Raw genomic sequence first — 22,374 nt, 5'->3', positions numbered from 1 at the left:
GACGTCACCATCGCCCCCAGGTGAAACTATAGGCTCGTCCTCATTATCATCGTCGATATCCATGCCAGCGGCGTCTGCTGGAGCATATGGGCCAACCCCATTGTAGAGCGCATGAAACTCCTCGTGCAGGTTGCCATTGTATTCCTCTAGCTCATCGACCCTCTGCAGCAGAAGGTCCCTCTCATTCTAGGCTTCATTCCTTTCCTGAACCAACTGTCCAATCATGCGGTCTGCATTGTTGTTGGCTTGAGTCAATGTATGCACTCGCTACATAGCTCTATCACCTCTCTCAACCGCCTAATCTCACTGTAAGTTCATATCAGCCAACTGCTCCTGCAAGCTAGCTATAGCATGTGCCTGTCTCTTCTTCTGCTTTCTCCCCTTGAGCTTATCCTCACCACGCAAGCCAGTCAAAGTCCAGTAGGTACTCTTGAGACCCTCATATGCTCTGATGGCGGCGAACATAGCACTCATTGCCTGGTTGTCGCTAGCCTGTCCTTCAGCTGGACCTCTGACCAATGCACTTCCCTGAGGCTAAACCCAAATGGCATCACGAGGATCATCCCTAGGAAAAGTGCTAGCTAGAGCTGCTGCAAGCTCACTGGGAAATCTGCTCATAATGTCCTTGATGACACGAAAGGCTGCTCCCTCTGCACCCTCAGCTGGAGTGCGACCCTCAAACTCCAAATGCCAACCATCCCAATCTAGAGCATCACCGAGAGCAGGAACCGTGATCTCCACCACTACAAGTCCATCGTCTGCTAACTGGCTCTCATTCCAAGAGTACACCGGCTCTTGACCCTCTGGGTACCCCACATCATGGAGCACTCTCCAAAGCAAGGTCAGCATGCCAAACTCGCTCAAGAAGGTGTCCGTGGTGTGGTGCTCCCTCAGGGCCAACAGACATCGAGCTGCTCTTCCTCCGGTGGACTTATGGGCGGTCTGCTTTGTGCGGGCCATCTGTAGCAAAAGTTCTTTTATTACCTCGGGGAAACATATTTTAGGTGATACAACTTTTATCAAAATGAGATAATCAATTTATAAGGGGAGGAATGCATGACATGAATGAAATGCACAAGTAACATGATGTATGTACGTGCCGTACGTTCTCACAAACTTAGGAATAAATAATTTCTAACGATGAATTCGGTGGTATACAAACGATCTCTCAAATACGTAGCTAATACGTTCTACACGATAGCGTTGTTATGTACCTGCAGAAGATTCATTTCAGCCCAATTCCCAATGAATGCATAAAAGCAGTAAAGTTTTATCTACACGCTCTACATGAATCCCCAGATACGTGTACAACGATAGTAACTACCCGAACCATTGTCCTATTGACGGCATCGCCTCAACAGACGGAAGACCCATACATGAGATACCTTTGTAAAACATGCGTAGAACATGTAATTACTCTAGCATCATATAAGCATTTACCCTAGATCGGTGGTGTATCCGATCATGCTCTCCCAACTCACACTTACCGAGGCGTAGAGGCAATCGATCCATACATTACCACTCAAACAAGTGGCACTCATACAATAGCACATCGTATGAGCGATGAAAGAGAAATATGATGCAAAAACCCCAAGTCAGTACTTAATTAAGCCACCTAGAGTCCTTAACTGGGCATAGAGGATATGACCACTGGCACACTTTATAGTTTGGAAATCACGTTTTTCAAATGCCTTTTTGTTTTAAATACACTTGTGAACAGTAACACGCTAAACCATGCTCTGATACCAGCTGTAACAGAACCGACCAATTATATGAAATTAAGTAAGAAAATCATCCGCTAGAGCAGACGATTTAGCTAACTTAAGCCCGTATAACCCGGTAGTCCGTGAAATCACGAAGGATTTAAAACCAACTTCCATTCCAGCCAAGATCATAATAAGTTTAGCGGTCACCATCACATATTACATAAAAGTTCGCAATCTCAGATACATCAGGGTTTCAACATAGTTATTACAAAACCAATTCAAATAAAAGTAGCGGAAGTCATTTGTTCAAACCACACACACACACTCACGTGGAGTTTAAATATAGTGCCAGCGAATGATCATCTCCAACAAAAGCATCAGACGAGACGTAAGGAATGACCATGCCCATGGTCCTAAGCATCACCCATTGTAGGATAAAGGCAGTTGATACAGTAGCCGTAATACATCTGCCCATCTGCAACAAGTGGGAATAAAACCCTAAGTACGAGAAGGTACTCAGCTAGACTTACCCGACATAACCGAAAATAAGTGACACCAAGGATTATGAAGGGCTTTATAGTAGGGTAGCTGACCCATTTGCAAAAAGAAGCATTTTTAGCATTTCAAGAACCTTTCTAAAAGCATTATTGTCAAGTTAATTATTATTAACCTATCGACTAGATTTGCACCTATACTAGAGTAAACATGTGATTAAGCAGATAATGATAACCAATGATCATTAAACAACTTCCATACTATCATATTCATTATAACTGTCCAAGTGTTCCCTAAACAATTACTACGATAAAGTCACTCAAGTCAAGTGCTCACTATCCAGGAGCAATGGCGATTCGAATCGATTCCTAACCAGCTGGTGATTTATTCCTTACACAAACCTCACTCACCCACTAAAGTGAGATATTGATCACCGAGTCAACTTTCCAGGTATCTCGAGTTTGCCAGGAACCACATGTACCCGGGGGCCGACCGACTGCACTTTGGTCTTATCATCTCACCCCCATGTCCTACCACACCTGCTCCGGCACAGTGCGTTGCGGGCAATCTACTCAGCCCAAAAAATCTCCCAGTTTCACGGTCAGAAGGTACTTTATCCAGCAAGCTAAATGTAAGGCATGTGTTTAACATGACTCGAGGCCCAACAATGGTCGGTTCTTAATCGACACAGACGGAAAGCACTATAGTCCAAAACTCTGCAAGTCTCCGTCCGGTCTCAACTTCATTTAACACTTAGTTATACCATGACTTCATAGTCATCCAAGCAGATCCAGGTAACCACCTATAGCTCGCAGGTGACAGGAAATCACCCGACTTCTACTGGTCTAAGCCAGCTAAGCATTGACTCGACTGCGGATACCCAGGTAACAAGGATATAGTATAACAAAGGTAGACAAGGTATAATGCAGCAACGGTTGCAAACAACTCCTGAACGTAATGCATTAATTAAAGTAAAGAATTTAATTAAATAATCGCAAACTGGGAGAAAAATACTCTGGAGCTTGCCTCTCTCGAAGGAGCTCGGACGGTGATCGGGGCACTTCGGAAGTTCCTCAACGTCCTCCTCGTCGGCTTCTGGCACTTCCTGCGGCTGCACCTCAAATTGCTCCTCGGGCTCCTCGGGTATGATGATTGGGTTCTCGGTTTGCGATCCTATATGATGCAATGTGCGTAAGTGCTTATGCAATCGGTGCATCGGATGAGATGAATACAATGGATAATTTTGAATGCAAGGTAGTCAACATCATCCAAGAAAATATACTACAAGCACATGTCATCTATTGCATTCTCTTCTACTACTAATATGTTTAAGTCAACACATCTATCAAATGCTTCAAAGATACACCAAAGCTATCATTATTAACTAACTTGCATTAAAGAGGATTATTTTATTTCATTTTAAACTAGGGCTACAACAGCAACTTATATTTCTAGTGCTTATAAAAATCTAAGAAAATTACAGTAGTATAGTACTACTCTAAGTAGACTACCATAAAATTTTCATGGCATTTGGATAAGTAAAATAGTCTACACAAAAATGACAAGGCATAAGTGCTCAAAAAGGCATAAATAGGAAACCTTAGTTAAAAGTGTCAAGCAACAGATTTCTCATTTTTCCTAGTATCACTCTAGCATAAGAATAGCACTCACCAAATTTTATCTTCACTGGATCTATAGAAAAATTATGAAAATTCACACAAGTATTAATCAATGATAAAAGGAAAATCTATAACTCAAAAACTACATATGCACTAGCTCTAAAATTTTAACCAGAGCTTCTACTAAGCAAGACTAGCATACCCACAAAATTTCATAATTTTTGGACCACAGAAACTCAAGATAAAACTTCAACAAGTTTGCATGCATCCAAAAACACATTTCAAAGTCCTATTTAATTCATCCAAAATTTCTAAAACCTGTGCTCATATAATATTTTTATTAAATACTAGACATTACCAGGAACTCAACAAAATTGGAACCATAACATTTGGATCTACCAAACTTGATTTACAAAATTTTGAATCGTGCACACAAATCTGTGAAAAACAAAATAAACAAAACAAAGAGGAAAACCTAATCAGCTACTGGGCCAGCCCGAACGGCTTAGGCAGCCCACGACTGTGCGTGCACACAGCCCAGAACGGTGCAGCCCAGTTCCGGCTCCCTCTTAGCAGCGGCGACTGGCAAAATGGGACCCGCGCGTCAGCGAGAGAAAACAGGGGACGGAGGGAGACGACGGCGCGGCAGCTACGAAATTTGTCGACGGTGAGTTCTCTGGTGAACCCGACGGCACCAGCATGCTCCCCACAACAATGCGCACCCATCCATACCTTCACTTCAACCTCTACCATACCCAAGCAACGACGGCGTCAGCAACGGCGGGTGGCAGCGAGATCGCTGCGGCACTTCGGCGACGGCGAACTCCCATTGCCCCAAACAAGCTTGGTACAAGCTTCACGAGACTACTACAGAGCTACCCAAGCAACTAGAAGAGGACGGAAGAGTCCCTAGCTACCCCGACCACGGCGGCCTCAACTCCGGTGAGGACACGCACATGGCGGCGGTGGCAGGAACGATCACTGCGCCCTTACCAAAGCTCAAACGGTGCAGCCAAGGGGTGGAGGAGGTAGAAGAGAACACGGTGGCACTACGATGAAGATGTAGTGAGCGATTTTGCAACGGCGAGCAAGAGCGAGCTCGCCAGAGTTGCTGCGGCTGCTGCTACAGAGCTACAAGCGAGTGGAGAAGGCGAATGAAAACGAAAAACGAGCGGGTGAACTGGTCGGGCAGGCGCGCAGGGGATTAAGGCGAGGCCAGCGGTGCCAGAACGGCCGCGGCGTGTGGCCTGCATGAGCAGAAGACCGGCGACGCGCGGCATCCATGCAGCGGTGTTCTTCTGAACCGGTCGGGTACTGTAGCTGCGATTCAGAGAACAAAAGGGCTGACTGACAGCGCCAAATGATGATGCTCTATCCCTTAATCCGTTGATCGTTAGCGAAAGAAATCAAAACAAAAGTTGTACACCTACATACCAGCTACAAAACTCATTTAGAGATCACTGTCTAATTCGCAAAGGACAAAGAGTAAAATCATACCAAAATCGTGTTCAAGAAACTAAAAAGTGGAGTTTGTACTTAGAAAATTTCTAAGTGTTGAACCCAACCAAATTTCTGACTTGTGGGACCATTTAGAGCATGTTGTGCACATTTTCATGACTTGGTTACAAAATAACTTTTGTTCCTTATATAATTTTCTACAACTTTGTTTTAGGTTACCTAGACATGCAAACATTCTAAGTGGTACTTTTTGAACAGTCAAACCAAAGAGTCCTAGGGTCAAAACAAGTCAACCCACGACTTGGAAACTTAATTAGGCAAAATGATCAACAGGAACATTGTTCCTAATGACTTTCTAAGCATAGCTAAGATGTTTAACAATATATTTAGCCATACCACACATTGGTCATACAAGAATCAAGCACTGAATGTACTGAAATGATGAAAAACAATTGAAATGATACTTTTGTTTCATAGTCATGTTTCACATGTTTCAAGTGATATATGATCATGAATGGATGAATGATGCTCATGTTCATGGAATGTAAGTGCAATTAGGCAAGCCTAACACCAGGGGTGTTACACTCTCCTTGTCAATTGTAGGGTTAAATTGACTGGCACGTCTCGGGAGGATTGCAGAGGATCGACCACCCTTGCGCTAAAGCTAGGCGGATCTGCTCCATCGAGCGGACCCTTCCGGCTTGCTACGTGTGTCCTCGGCATGGGACAAAATTATGTGTCAACACACATTTCTGGCATGCCCGGTTGGACACCACAATCGTCATGGCGGTTCACAACAACGATGACATCCTTATGGTACATTATGAAGACCTACCTAATGAAGATAGGGATACCATCAACAAAGCTACGGAAGAATTTTAGAAGAAGTGTTTGTTGTCCTACACCAAAACACGCGACAACACAGTTATTCAGAAATTTCCACTATCGAGAGTTCTACTACACGGACAGACATATACAGTTGAAGCTGAAGACAGACATTTCTTTGTGGAAGCCATAAACAAATCTATTCATGATGCCCTATCAAGCCGTAATGAAGCTTTCGTTGACGCATTTCACAATGCCATGAAAGAGGCAATTCATGGAATTCCAGTTAGTCAGGTTGGATCGACTTGTTATAATATTCTAGATCCGTTGACCCAAGGGACTAATCAAGTCAGCACCAGCCATCAAGAAGCAGCACCAGCTGGTAATGGTGAAGTCCTGACACTTCAAGGTTCATCTGAATAAACTCTAGGTACTACTACGAATCAGATACAGTATAATCCTAGACCGTCAATACAGCATGTGCAACAGCCAGTGGGGAAAAGTCAGATCTAGATGATCAATTTTGGCACATCAGGCACATACCATCGTCGGCTCAAAAAATAGCACCATCGATTCAAAGGATCCATAGAGATATAGATCCTTATGTCTATAATCAGAGACTTTAAGCAGCAAGCCAGCAGAAGACCCAGCAGATTGAGATTCCATAAGGATATCACTATGGCACAGATTATAACACTCTCCACATGATGCCAAATCTAGGATATCAGGGCACGTGGGATTTGAATCCATAGATAGGTCAGCAAGTACTGAGGAATCCAAATCCACAAGCTGATGAGTTGTTGCTGAAGGTGACCGAGATGATGAAAAATCAGTTCGGTCTGAAGCCAAAAGGGCTGACCTTTTCATATAAATGCCCATATCTAGAGTGGTATGATTTGGTCGCTCTTCCTACAAATTATAGGCTCCTAGAGTTCGCCAAGTTCACTAGTCAAGATAGTATGAGCACAATAGAACATGTCAGTCAATATCTTACACAATTGGTTGAAGCATTGGTTGAGGATGCTCATCGAGTTTGTTTCTTCTCCTTATCCCTGTCAGGGCCAGCCTTCACTTAGTTCTCATCACTACCAGTCAACTCCATTACCAATTGGGCTAACTTAGAGAAGAAGTTTCATACATATTTTTATACTAGGACTGGAGAAAAGAAGATAACCGATTTGACAACCATGAGACCGAGGACTAACAAATCAGGCACTGAGTTTCTTTAGAGATTCCGAGAGACTAGGAACTTGTGCTTCTCATTGAGCTTGGCAGATGATCAGTTAGCTACTTTAGCCGTCTAAGGAATGCTGCCGATGTGGAAAGAGAAACTGTTGGGACATGAATTTGACAACTTGGGTCAATTGGCTCAATGAGTGGTAGCACTTAATAGCCAATTCCAGAGCATACGCAGAGATACCCGATTCTAGAAGAGTACTTCAGTGGCCGAAGCTTACGATCCATATTCAGTCGATATCGACTATGAAGATGAAGATGAAGAAGAAGAGGTTGCTATAGCTGAATGGAATTAGGGCAAGAAGACAGTGATGGTGCCAAATCCTTGGGAAAGAGGAGTTGAGGAGAGTTATGACTTTGATATTACCAAATCGGACAAGCTCTTTGATTTCTTGCTTGAGAAGGGGCAGATCAAGTTGCCTGATGGTCATGTCATGTTGCCCCCTAATCAATTGAAGAACAAGAAGTTCTACAAATTCTATAACGCTACTCCCCATTCCACTAATGAATGCAGAATCTTTAGGCAACATATACAGAGAGCTATTCAGCAAGAGAGGCTCAAGTTTGATACGCCTTGGAAGATGAAAGTTGATGATAATCCTTTCCTAGGAGATCAAAATATGGTTGATGTCGGGCTATTCAGAGGAAAAACTAAGGTTCTAACATCGGCCAAATCAAGAGAAGCTGGAACAGTTGATCCCAAGATGCAAATATCGGTCGATGAATACAGAAAGATTAGAAAACGTCGTGCTGAACAAAAGAGCCGATACGAGCAGTGAAGACATCGAAAGCAGAGACATCAAAGCCACGGGGTGCATCTCGAATCTTGTTGAATAAGTGGCAGTGGTAGAAAGAAAAGGATTATTAGCAATGATTAGAGGATAAAAAAACCAGCGTCAACTAAAAGAAGAAAGGTATGAAAGGAAACAAGCCGAATCGCACTAGAATTGTCCTTTCTTCAAATACTGCTGGAATGAAGGTTTGAAGTTGCCTACTAGACATGACTGCCCAGAATATAGCAATCAATATTGGGAGTTTAGGCAATCTCAGATCAACCGCCGGTCTATCATGCCCGGGATGCATATCATCATAATAACATGGATCGACGCTTAAAAAATAAAAATATTCATGATCGGCTAGGAAAAAGAATTGTTGATCAAGACTGGGCTGATCATGAAGAAGGAAGCAACCAAAGGGAGCATGTCTGGCAGGAAGGCCAATGGTGCCCTGGAGGATTGACAAGAAGCCAGAAGAGAAGGGTGCAGCGCCTAAGGAATAAAGAGTTAGAACATGCTCAAGCACCCGATAAAACTCAAATATGGCGTACCAAGCAGATAGCTGATAAGAGGCAATCATCGGCTAATATTCAAATATCTTTTCTATTGCCATTAAAATTTAGAGCTCCGGCAGATCAGATAGTTTATTCAAACTTTGATGAGTCAGAGTGTGAAGAGATGGTTGCTAAGTTAACGGTTGTGCAGCAAGCAATATTTGATAAGTCAGTCAAGCATCGGCACTTAAAGGCTTTATACATAAAAGGTTTTGTTGATGGGAAGCCGATGAGCAAGATGTTGGTGGATGGAGGTGCATCTGTCAATCTTATGCCTTATACTACTTTTTGTAAGCTTAGCAAAGGACCAGAAGATTGTTGGAAACCAACATGATGCTCAGAGACTTCGTAGGTAACACGTCTAAGACCCGGGGGGCAATAAACGTTGAACTAATAATTGGAAGCAAGACTCTACCCACCACGTTCTTTGTCATTGATGGGAAAGGATCATATAGTTTACTCCTCAGTCATGATTGGATTCATGCGAATTGCTGCATACCGTTGACCATGCATTAGTGTTTGATTCAATGGCATGGAGATGATGTCGAACTGGTTCGTGCTGATGAGTCCGTGAGCATCACAACAGCTGATCTAGTCTTTTGGGAACTAGGAGATTTCGAATGTTTCTCTGGCAAGACATGGGAAGGAGGCTTCATTAAAATCAGCAATGAAAGCCAACAGTCGATGCAAGCGATCGGCTCTGAGAGTTTATTTTAGTAGAAAAGTCACAGCTTCACGTCGGCCATCGGATCAAAGGAAAATGAGTATTAAGTCTTGGAGATCGGTTTAGGCCGACGTATGTGAAGGCTTAGTTAAAGTGTAAGTGCGATTCAGAGTTAATGGATTTCTTAAGAGAAGCTCTGTTTCGCTTAATAGGACGCTTGACCTAGGTTGATTACTCGTCTGACCTTTTATATTGAAAGTTCTGTGGGACGTTATCCTAGCGTCTGATCAACACTTGGTAGCCGATTCATTCTTGGCTCTAATAGCCGGTACTAGGAAGGTATCGCCTCTAGTTCAAAAGTAAACATCTTCAAAGATGGTAATAGCCGATACGGTATGTATCGCCTATAGAGCGAAAGACAAAAGTACAAGAAACATTCACAGTCATACACAAGAGCATTGCACTGAGGCATATTCATGAAAGAACAAGAGTCTTTGTTTATCAGATTGCACTAAGTATAGACTAATCAAAGATCTTGTTCACCACATCCTGAGCGGATGTGATGTCTACTACGGCCTCCGCTACAATAGTGAATTCTTCAAGTAGGTCCTCATGCTCCTAAGGGCCGTAACCCATTAGGAAACCTGTTTCCATGGTGTGAAGCTCGTACCCCATTTGGACTTGTGCCGCGGTTAGCGCCACCGCCGCACCATGACGAACGCCATGGAGGGCAACCTCCCTGACATGATTCAGAATGTCATGCAAACAAACCACCAGAACGGCACCCCTAGCATTGACAAATCCTACCGCATGGTCCGTAGCTAATCGAAGGCTCTCCAGTTGGGCAGATAGATCTAAAAGGTTCAAAGGGGAGGTGATTAGAGTCTTGGAGACAAAATCAAAAAGAAGTAGAGGTTACGATAGGTATCTCACCTGCAATTCTGGCCTTGGCCTTGGCCAACCTATCCTCCACCGAATCGACCACAGGAGGTGACCAGCATCAAACCATAGCCAGGGCCGATTCTATGAGGGATAGACACTCAGCGAGACTCTGGCCATGTCGATCAATGGAGGCAAGTAGATCATCATTATCAATCCACCTCATCTGATGGCAAGAGGGCTGGCGGCAAGCCATCGATGAGGAAGGCCCTGAAGGCCAAACGAAGTCGACCCTCTTCCCCAAGGCAGCGGAGGCATCACGGTATACGCCTTCCTGACGACGAAGGCACTGACACGATGATGCAGATCCGATGAAGACCTTCTCAGGGGACCTCTTGCTGTTCTCCATGATCTCTGACCTACGGAAAAGCAGGAACTATGCTAAGGGTGCAGAGGGTTTGAGGCAAAGTGAGTTATACTTGGATCCACTGCCAAGGCCCATTTATATAGCCCAGGAAGGCGAAAAGATAGATTTCACTAGGAGATATGAAATTGAAATTAGAAATGGAAGCGGATTGGCACTCCAGGAATTCAGGGGACGGATAATGAAAGGATAACAAATTCGAACTTATTGTTTCCCAAAATTATGAAGCATCGTGAGATGGATACAAAGAATCTACATTGACTAGAGATCTACCCACCAAGGCTTCTTTGGATTGAAGGGAGTCTGGGTCCCCATAAGGCCGAGGGTCATCATAAACCGAGTCACATCGGCCCATTGATAAGATTGTGCAAGAGAAAGGGAAGAGCCACCTGTCTAATAGGTACCCAGCTAATTCCTCGGTAACTGGGAGACCATTGGAAAGAAGCTTATGGCTTTCCTGATAGGCATTTGATAGAACGAACAAGGGAAAGGTGGCCACATATTCTAGATTTCACAGAACACTAAAATAGCTTTGTGAGCATGGAGAGAAGACTCAGGTAATATTACAAGAATTCTTCTAACCGTGATGGCTGGTCTTCTTGCTCAACAAAGCGCTAGAATAAGTGACACAATCACCCTATACACAAGAATTCTTCTAACTGCTCGAGATCATCATAACAAAAGGATAGACCATGAAGGGTCCCATGGAGTTGGGAGCACTTAGAAAGATGGATGGAAGAGAAACATGGTTGAAGTAGTGAGTTGCTCTTACCAGGGTCGGATAAGCGTTTTATAGCTGGCCCAAGAAGATAAATCCAAATGCCCATAAAACAGTGGTGCTCTTATAAAAGTTTTAGGGCATAGGCTCATGAATGGACGCAAGCGGTGACGAATGGTGGACCCTAGATCAAGGTTCTCTACCCATGACTGTGGACCAATCAGGGATGTAGACAGGATAATTTTGGAATAAAATTACTTTTATTCCAAAATTGGGGGGCATGTGTTTACACCAGAATTTGGAAGAAGGATTTTAGAGGCTTGAAAGCTCCCAAAACCACGTCAGCAAGGAATCAATTGCGTGTAGATCGAAAACAACTGATTCGGATACAACACTAGAATCGGCTTTCTTCAGATAGCGCTAGCGGATAACGATAGGAGCTATGATCAGCGCTGGGACAAGGCATGCTAGACTCTACAAAAAGGAAAAGATTAGAGTCCAAGTTATCTTAAATTAGGAATGTTTTCATTTTTATGCTAAAGATTGTAACAAATCGTGCTCGAGTAGGATTCATGTCTAGACTCCGGGTATAAATATCAAACCCCGGCTATTGTAAAGAGAATCAATCAATCAAATACAAGTTAATTACTTTTTTTGGCTCTGACCACCCCTTAGGAGTAGGAGTAGAGTAGATCTCGGCGAGTTCTTCAGCGAGTACGGCTGCATCAATCCAGTCGACCTCCACTGCTTGTATGTAAGTACTGTCATGGTCTATACTTCTGTTCGTATGGCTGCATCGATCCGGTCGACCCCCACTGTGACTCTAGTATAGGCTAGTTATCAACTCTTGTCTAGTTCAAGTATGGCCTGTGTGATTCTGCCTCATACCCCACTGCTTGAACTAGATCGAGGTCAAGTTATCGACTCTACCTTTGAATGGCAGTCTTTGGTAGATTCATTAAGTTATCGATATTGCTTATTGCTTTCATTGTTTATCTAATTACAGCAATATCACTCTGCTCGATTTAGATTGATCTGGATCGACCTTATATCTTATTTAACCCATCGTTTGCTAATCTTAAACTGATATAATCTACATCTTAAATGATGAGTTATGTTTTTATTGGCTGTTTTATATCAATCTTAATCGTACATAGTGTGCGGTTAAGGCATGTTCGATCTTGAGTAAATCTATTGGTTAGCGAGAACTGTTCTATGGCCCGTTATCACGGCCTGTGGGATTCTGTCTCTCACCCCACTGTTAGCACCGTGGAGTGGGGATCATTAGTTGATAGATCCGTTTCTGAGAAGGCATTACCTTAACTATGCGCTATGCCTGAATCGGCTGTTTAGCCGATATCGAATGCTTTCACGAATAGCTCACATCACGAGATCGTTGAAGTAGAGATAAGTTAAAAGATGTGTTAGCCCCATGATCTTGTTATTGTATTACGGCCTACATGATTCTGCCTCATGCCCCACTGATATCAGTAATGAGTTAGGGTCGTCGAGTCTATTGTTGTTTCTATGGCCTGCATGATTCTGCCTCATGTCTCACTGGTCATGGTGATAGATGAGATCTAACATGTTCATTAAATTTATGTTTATTAGATGGTTGAGTGGTGTTGAATTGTTTCTTTATATAAATAGGAGTTCGGTTACTTGTAATCATTGGCTCAGTATAAACCGGCCGTCATCGATATCTTATTGCTATTGATTAATATTTTCTTAAATGATATATATTCTAAATGATAACCGATTCTTCTTCACACGACCCCATGAGCTCTAACTGACTTATTCTCATGAATATACTAGGATCGGCTATTTAGCCGATTTCCTTCTATATCGGCTCTCACAGCCATACTTTCAGAACTGTCTGGCAATACCGGCAAGTTCCGCCCTTAATTACTGATGAACTTTCTCTCCTTGTCAATTGCAGGGTCAAATTGACTGGCACGTCTCGAGAGGATTGCGTAGGATCGACCACCCTTGCGCTGAAGCTAGGCGGATCTGCTCCATCGTGTAGACCCTTTTGGCTTGCTGCGTGTGTCCTCGGCACGAGACAAAATTCTATGTTGATAGAGAAAAAGCAGGACAAAGGCAGTACGCGGCAGCAGCAGCTCGGGTAGGTGAAACGAACGACCGAGATCGAGTAGGGAGGGAGAAGCAGCGGCTCAGAAATTTTCCTGTAAGACGCTCCTGAGCAAGGACGTGAGGGAGCAGGATGCAGTCGAACACATGGGCGTCGCGTGGCTCTACTGGCTGCGTGCCTACGCGTGAGACAACGCGACGTGGATGTGAACAACGATACGTTGTCGGCAACTCCAAAAGATCTAAATCCTATTGACTTCCATCAATAAACATTTCACGCGATAGCTCATACTCCATACCAAACCAATGAACAAAATATTAGGGTGTTATGTAATTATTTTGCACAAACAAATCACCACAAACAACGCTGTAAAATATAATTTCTGATTTTTACTGTTGACGCGAAAAGCTAGTTTTTAAATTTTAAATTTGATTTTTGAGCTGGCAAAAACCCTAGTTAACAATATTCGTTCTCTACAACCAAAGTTGCATTTTCCTCTTCACAGCTTGCACTTCAATTTTTATTTAAACCTCAGCACATGTTCTATATTATTTTTGCTCTATAAGAATTAATTTTCATGCTTAATCAAATAAACAAGCCATTAACTATTTATTCGCTATCGGGCATTTTTAAGCACTTTCTTCATACTTTTCCAAAACATGCCCTAGACAACTTTTGTCCATAAGAGTATTTAAAAGTTGTCAAACACAGGAACAGGTTGACTAGCAACACTTATTCGTTTATTTTATTCACGAAAGTGAGTCACACAAGATTAGTTTATAATTCCACGTGTGCATTAACTTTTAACCCAAAAATTTGTTTTACTAATTACTCTTATGCATTAACTTAGATGCTAAGCAAGCTCGTAACACTAGAGTTGTTACACTCCTCTCCCCTCCCACTACAGGGATGACGAACGAAAGATACAAATAGATATACCCCTTTGATACAATAATGGTTTTTAAATTCTACGTCCCACGTTCAAGTAGGTGTAGGTCGCATCGTCGATCCGATTGTTCCATTTTATTATAGATGTTTCATTATTATATCTACGATGCCACGAACAAGTTATGGGGTGTTTGGATTCGGTGACTAAATTTTAGGAGGTGTCACATGATGGTATCGTATGGGTGTTCGGATACTAATAAAAAAAACAAATTACAGAATTCGTCAGTACTCCACGAGATGAATTTATTAAACCTAATTAATCTGTCATCAGCACATGTACTGTAGCACTATATTGTCAAATCATGGACTAATTAGGCTTAAAAGATTCGTCTCGCAAATTAGTCGTAAGCTGTGCAATTAGTGTCATAGTTAGTCTATATTTAATACTCCATATATATGTTCAAACATTCAATGGGACAGCGACTAAAGTTGATGAGAAGAAACCAAACACTTAGCTTAATATAGAGTGTGCTTTGCTATCGTACACTGCTGCCAAGAAACAACTAACCACTGCGCATGCTTCCCGTTGCCCCCTCGGGCCATGCCCATGGATGTCTTTTTCTGAGACAAATGGACTAAGTGGCAAAGCCAAGCCAGTGGATGTGAGGGAGCCATGGCATATTTGACATTGCAAGAGGGTTAGCTCATCATGGCATATCTGGCATTGTCGTTGATTGGCACATTCTGGTATATACTCCCTTTGTTCAAAAAAAACCTGGACATTTTTTTTGGGACGGTGGGAGTACGCCTAATCAGCTAGCTGAGCGTCACTAGAGTTTCCTGCAGGCTTTCACATTCAGCTGATGAGAGAGAGAGAGAAGTTTTATGCAGGCTTTCACATTAAGCTGATGAGAATCTCATCTGATCTGAATCTGAATCTGAATCTGAATCTGTGACTAGCTAGCTATTGAGCCAAAAAAGAAAAAAAGAAAACTAGGGGACCCAAACCAATACGGTGGCTCAAGGATGAAGAAACAGAGTCACATGCCGAAGCCAGAAGCCAGTAGCCAGTTGGCAGTGGCATGGCCGCCGACGTGGTATGTACTCAGGCGTTGTTTAGATGCCATCTAAATTCCAAGTTTTTTCGCTCTTTCCGTCACATTAATTTTTAGCCGCTTGCATAGAGTATTAAATGTAGGTAAAAAAATAACTAATTACATAGTTTAGTTGAAAATCACGAGATGAATCTTTTGAGCCTAGTTGGTCCATGATTGGACAATATTTACCAAATAAAACGAAAATGTTACTATTCATCGGGTTCAATTTTTTCCCAATCTAAACGAGGCCTCACTCGATCACTCTGAAGGATCCGTGACACAGCCGTACGCAGTACCAGCGTACTTACCGGCTGCATGCATTGCATGCTGCTGCACCGACGCAATGCTGCAGTGTTCTTATTTTGCTGTTGTACAAAACTCACGTGACTTGCCACTTGCCAGTTTGTTGCCACCTCAAAGACTACTTTTTTTTTCATGCTTTGGATCCAGTGCACTGTGCACTGCTGCAGTGGCGGAGCTCCCAACAAAACGTGTGTGTGTTTAGGTTTGGTCGAAATCAAATTGTCTTAAGTTTTGACTAAGTTTATATTCCCTCCGTTCTAAATTATAAGACATTTTAAATTTTCTTAGATACGTTACTTTTGCTATGCATCTAGACCCCGTGTATATCTAAATACATACCAAAAGCAATATATTTAAAAAGACAAAACATCTTATAATTTGGTACAGAGGGAGTAATAGTATCAAACATTTTCATGACTTCAGATAGGTATATTATTATGAACATAGCTGCATGACGAATCTAATGCTACCTATTTAGTACGATGAATATTAGTACTTTTAATATAAATTTGGGTTAAACTTAACATACTTTACAGTGTACTAGTACACTGTACACCAAATCAGCACTCGTCAGGGTAAGCCCGATTGCAAATCTGGGACTAGAGAGCAAGGCAGCCGGCCTGTAGAGCTCCAAGCCAGCAACATGAGTTTGAAAGTCACGCGCATGTCCATACACTGGGCAAGGAGCCATTGTTATGTGGAATTTTTTTAACACTTTTTTATAAATTAATTTTAAATCTAACACTATTTATTTTTTTTCTCTAAAACTGCCATTTTTGTCCGCGGCTATTTTTCTGACGCGGCGAAACTTCTGTGTCGCATCATGCATGATGGTGCGGCGAGAAGGATGACGTGGCGACGACCGAGGCGCTGACCGGTGACGTGGTAGGGTCTGCCGCGCCATCGATCTTGGCGTGGCACTGACGCACCAAGGCCCACAGCGTGGTAGAACCTGGACGCAACATTAATAAGGCTTGTGCACATTCCTTTGGTGTGGAGTACTGTATCTATAATACTCTTATATAAAGCTAAACCTCACTAGATAATTTTTCTCTTCATGCAAGGTGTCCACGTCATTTCACAATTCCCACTAAACCCATATCGTTCCTTATTAATTACAAAAAATGTCCACGTCATCTCTATCATATACGACAAAAGCAACTAAACAGAGTGTTAGTGGGATTGAGAGGACGGATGGCCAGGATCAACACAGTTACTTAAGATCGGATGGCTGAAATATTAGTAATGGCGTGTCTTCACCAGAGAAGAGAGAAATAGCAGTTAATGACACGTTCCATATATATAGGTCATATATATCCAATAAAAGCTCTCCCATTCTTCGTCTCTGTCTCCGAAGAGGAACGGGCGGATGGTCATCCTGTTCTTCTCCTCTCCTGTAGAAAATGTTTCTGCGCAAATCACTGTAAGCTCTCCTTGTCCTCTGGTGATTTCTATCGATTTCTTTTATTTAGATAGTCGAGGAAATTCCTTTAACCTAGACATAATTAGAGTTTCATGATTTTGTTTCTTCCGTAACCTAGCTGTCCCCCTTGTTAGTTCTATTTTTTTCTAATCTCTCTCTCTGTGTGAGATGATCGTTCATGTAGTTTATTTTTTCCTCTATAATGCATTTAAGTTTCTTAAAGAATAGAATGTCAAATTGTTAAATGGGGAGGATTGGAGGAAATTGGACAGGTCATAGCACAAAGAAATGGTAAAAAGCAAAGTTTTTTTTATGCAGGTACGGTATCAAGATGAGAAAACCTTCCAAAGGATGCAAGGAGAGGGATGCAAATTACCACAGGAATGGTCACATAGATGACCATGACAAGCATTTCTTCAAGATATTGATTGGTGATTTTCATAAAAGATTGGTGAGCAATTTTCTTGCACACTGTGTTTTCGGCTATTCAGCTTGTGGAATACTGGAATGTGGTCATTATCATCTAAGAAGTGAAGTGAAGTAAGCTGCATTTGCACCAAAAATGCAGCGGTCGTTTCGGGCGCCAGACTTTTGGCAGCCTGTGGCGACCAAATGAACTAGCGAGCTGTGGCTGCATTGCGGCACACCGTAAGTCCAGCGACGAATCAAACGGTCGTCGAAGCTTGGGCGCGAGAGTTGTGGCGAGTTGTGGCACGGCGTGGCCGCTATTCAAATGCACCCTAACTTTTGTTACTAATTCAATATTGTGGACTGTGGTAGTGTTTCCAATTAATATTAGCATGTTGTCCCTAAAATTACTGATCAATGTAAAGATCTATGTTGGTAGCCATGAATGGAATAGCATCACTTACAAGACTATTTTGACAATTTTATTTTAGAGCAATCAGGAATCAATTTAGTGTTTCATCATATGATGGTGTGCATCACTTGTTTAAAGATAATTAGCTGTGATTGTATCAACCAACTTGCAATACAACGATGTAGAATTTATACAGTTCCCTTACCTCATCTGAACTTTGTTCTGCGTTAATCTTGCTGCCGTAGGTCATACCAGGTAAATTTGCTAAACATTTCGAAGACAAAATAGAAGGAAGTATTACTCTTGAATCACTTGGTGGTTATACTTTTGATGTTCAAGTTGCAAAGAATATGGGTAGAATAGTGCTTTAATCTGGGTGGAAGTCATTTGTTAGTGTCCATGACTTGAAAAAGATGGACTTCTTGGTATTCTAGTATGATGGGATGTCTCGGATGAAGGTCCTGATATTTGATCCTAGTGGTTGCGAGAAAGTACCACCATGTTTTGTCACGAAAAATGCTATTAGTGGTGGACGGAAGAGAGAAGAACCCATTGATATTTCAAGCAGCTATGTTAATCTTATAATGAGAACACCAGAAACTAAAAAGAAAGCATTGAAGCAAAGGGACAAGAGTAGGACAGGTGCGTGCGAGCAGGCGGGTGGGCAGGGCGTGGCACAGTAGGATTGGGCCGCAGGCCTTTAGCCGGCTCTGCCGCGCCACCGATCAGGGCGCGTCAGTGCCGCGCCAAGATCGGTGACGCGACAGACCCTGCTACGTCACCAGTCAGCGCCTCGGTCGTCGCCACGTCATCCCTCTCGCCGCGTCACCATGCATGGCGCGGGCAAAAGTGTTAGTTTTGGAGAAAAAAAAATAAACAGTGGTAGATTTAAAATTAGTTTACAAAAAATGTTAAAAATAAAAAAAATTGTTATGTGCATGCTGCTATAGTTAATAGTTCTTCCAAGAGAGAAGTGCACCATGTAACGTTTGGGACTCCAGACTATCTATTGAATCGCTAGAAGTTTTTCTGGACCAAGGGGGGGGGGGGGGGGGGGGGGGGGCCACAGCCCAGGTTGGCCGAGCTTGAGCTCCGCCAGTGCACTGCTGTGCCCCCCCGTCGTCCCCGGCCGGATGAAAGAATCGTAGCTAGAATACGCATGTTACTTGCTTTCTAGCGAGTGAGTACGTTATAGTTCACAAGGAGAGCCAGCAAGCTAGCTAAAAACTTGTGGCTTCAATTAATTTCTTGAGATTCGATCTCAACGCGTAATAGGCGACACGTCCTCTCATTTTGTTGTTGCCGAACCAGTACGTAATACAGGCAACTATAAGGACAAAAATAAAGTAGCTCTTGGACTTGTCATCAGTTGCCACCCTTGAAAAAATAAACCGAAATATTGTTCCAGTTGATTTGCTGTGAGAGAAAAATACTGTTTTGGCTGACAAAACGAGCTGAAAAGCACAGATTATCAAAGTATCATCATCAATGAAGTCCTCTCCTAGCTCTGAATTCTCTCTGATTGATGAGCCTAATGTATGTATATATAGTACTCCTACTAGATAATACTCCCTACTAAGCTTGTTCGTATCTGACTTATAAGTTATAGTTTATCAGTCAACGAACAATATTTTTCTTTCACATTAAACCAGCCAACAGTACTTTCAGTCATGGCTTATAAGCCAAACCAACCCAAACCAACGAGGTGATAGACCGTAGCAGCGCCTAGTAGCCTATAGAGATCTCTAGCCTATACCATCGCAAATGCATGCTCTACCATGCATGCTTTGCTTCAAGTTGCAGGACACTGAACTGTGGCCTGCTGCTGGCTGCCGAGTGCTCATATTACAGCATGTGATGCTGCCTGCAGCCCTCATCACTGTCCAATGAACAGTACAGGACCACCCACTTGTTTCTTTCGACCATTTGACTTGTATCTTGTATCTATTCATACGTGATATTGACGGGTCCTAGGACTTCTAATATGATGCATGCATGTCGTCCCTTACTCAAGTTTGTAGCTAATCATATGGCCCTTGTACGTAAGCTATTGTATAGGCCATATACTTGTGATTTTGATGATTAATACAATAATATAGTCAATTGGGCTAGCTAACGTGGTTATCAAGAGGATATGTGTTAGTAGGTCTTGGATGCTAAGGTGAAAAGCCGGCCACTAGGACAAATTAAAAATTAGATTGTGCGTTATGAGTGTCTGTGCTGGATATGGAGGATGTGTGTACACATACAACACATCAGAGCATTGAGCTTGGTGAGCTTTCTATACACACGCCGGCCGGATGGTCACGACGAATCACCAGTGTTCAATATTGGTATGAATGGGTCTTCAGCGACTAGTTGTTGTGTTACACACACACACACACACCAAATGATCCGGTAAGAGTGTAAATCTGTAAGCCATCATGGTATATTCAATGGTCATATATAGAAAAACTAATTAAGCTGACGACGCAATGACTAGTTTGAGTTGTTGAGGTTAAAACTACACCACCACTTGGTTATTTAGATATGTTGGAGTCTAGGAATTAAGCTCACATACACTTGATCAGAAGAGTACCAAGCCACGCCAACGTGCTAAATATATGCATGGTTGGAGGGTGGTTAATGCTGACTTAGGCATATGGAGAGTGATTGCTAGGTGTTGTTGTCTAGAGAGGGATCAAGGAACGATCCCAACTTATCGTGCAAATTAAAGGTATTGTTGGCTCCTTGGAACCTTTGTGGCTTGCAAAGGCACCTTATTCAGCTGGTCTCTCCGAGGGGATATGGCCTCCAGTGGGAGGTATGCATGGCCGTCGCTGCCGCCTGCTGCCGGCCCTCTCCTTCTGATGCTGCCACCACCACCGTACCACAGGAGCCAATGAGGGGAGAGAGGGTGCTAGCGCTCTCAAAGTTCTTCCGGACATTTTCTTCCAATCCAAATATATGAAATCCGGCTCTTTCTTACCGGACGTTACCCACCAGACCACCTATTTATTTGTACTGCACGAATGAAACATACAAAAAGGATTAGCTAGAGTAGTTCATCCGTCAGTGTTGTCATCGAATCTGCTAGATTGGTCAGACAAACTGAGATCTGTCAGAATCAAAGATGCGGCTAGCTCAAACAAACCAAAAAAGCATCAAAGACGCGAGAGATCTCAGATTCCTTGCTGACACGACGGATCGGATCGGATCGGAGGAGGCAGCGATATGATATGATTATGATAGATCATCGATGAAGATGATCGATCAAACAGTGAGCACGCACGCACGCCGACGACGATAGCGTCGAAATAATTTGCCAGTGGCGGTCCTTCTCTCGATCTGTGCCCCGGCAAATACACAAGGAACCATGATAAGGTTGCTTGCATTGCATTGCCTCCCATTTTGTTTCTTCCAGACTTTCAGTCAGTGCCAGAGATGATGCCATGATGGCGTTCATCGTCAATCTCAATCCTTGGTTCAGTGCTCCATCCGGCCAAGAGCATCGAAGAAGCCACGGCAGATTTTTCCTGCATATGCATGTTGTACGTACATGTTGGTCGGGAAAAGAATTCAGTGGGAATGGTCCCCATGAGACAGCCAGATATATACGGCGGCATCGTTTTCTTGATGAAAAAATGTCGCCTATGCATCGTTTTTTCGGCGATTTTTTTTCCAGTGCCGGTCGCTCTCTAGCTCTGGGCTCCGGGCCTCCGGCAAATGCACGCGCGCGTGTCGGACGATGTGATTCTTGGATCTTGATAAGGTTGCATGTCCTCCTATTATTGGCTGCAGCTTCAGACTCTCAGTGGCAGAAAATGCTTCTCTTCGTGATTGCTGATTGGGCATTTGCATTGGGTCAGTCTGAACTGAATGCACCAGAGATATAAATGTTCCAAGCATATATGTGGATGTAAATACACATAGATTATGATGGATAATGATACGTACACCTTCTCAATATCCAGCAATTTAGTTTGACTCTCGTCGTGTCCTTTTCTCAATAGATAGAAAACAAATCAATAAGCTAGTGAAATACAATGCACCATGGGTCCTTAAACTTTTCTTGCATTCTCGTTTGAGTCCATGAACTCTCAAAAATAATGATCTCCTGGGTCCATCAACTTTTTTTTTCGAGTGGTTCATTTTAAGTTCACTCTAGGTCTAATCATAAACCTGAATTCACACTCGGAATAAACAACTTGAAAAAGTTGGACACAAATGATTACTTTGAGAGTTCATGTATGTAGATGAGAATACAAGAAAATTTGAAAGACCCATACATTTCACTCCAAGTCAATCATGTTTTTATTCTTTGAATTTACAAGACAGACATGCCTAGATGTCCACATACACGCATGCACAACCAGCCCTAAGAACGTGCTCACGCATAGTCACTACTACACATATGA

The sequence above is a fragment of the Miscanthus floridulus genome, chromosome 13, assembly GCF_019320115.1.
Source record: "Miscanthus floridulus cultivar M001 chromosome 13, ASM1932011v1, whole genome shotgun sequence".
In the NCBI taxonomy this organism is placed as follows: domain Eukaryota; kingdom Viridiplantae; phylum Streptophyta; class Magnoliopsida; order Poales; family Poaceae; genus Miscanthus; species Miscanthus floridulus.
Note: the sequence above shows the minus strand (reverse complement) of the source record.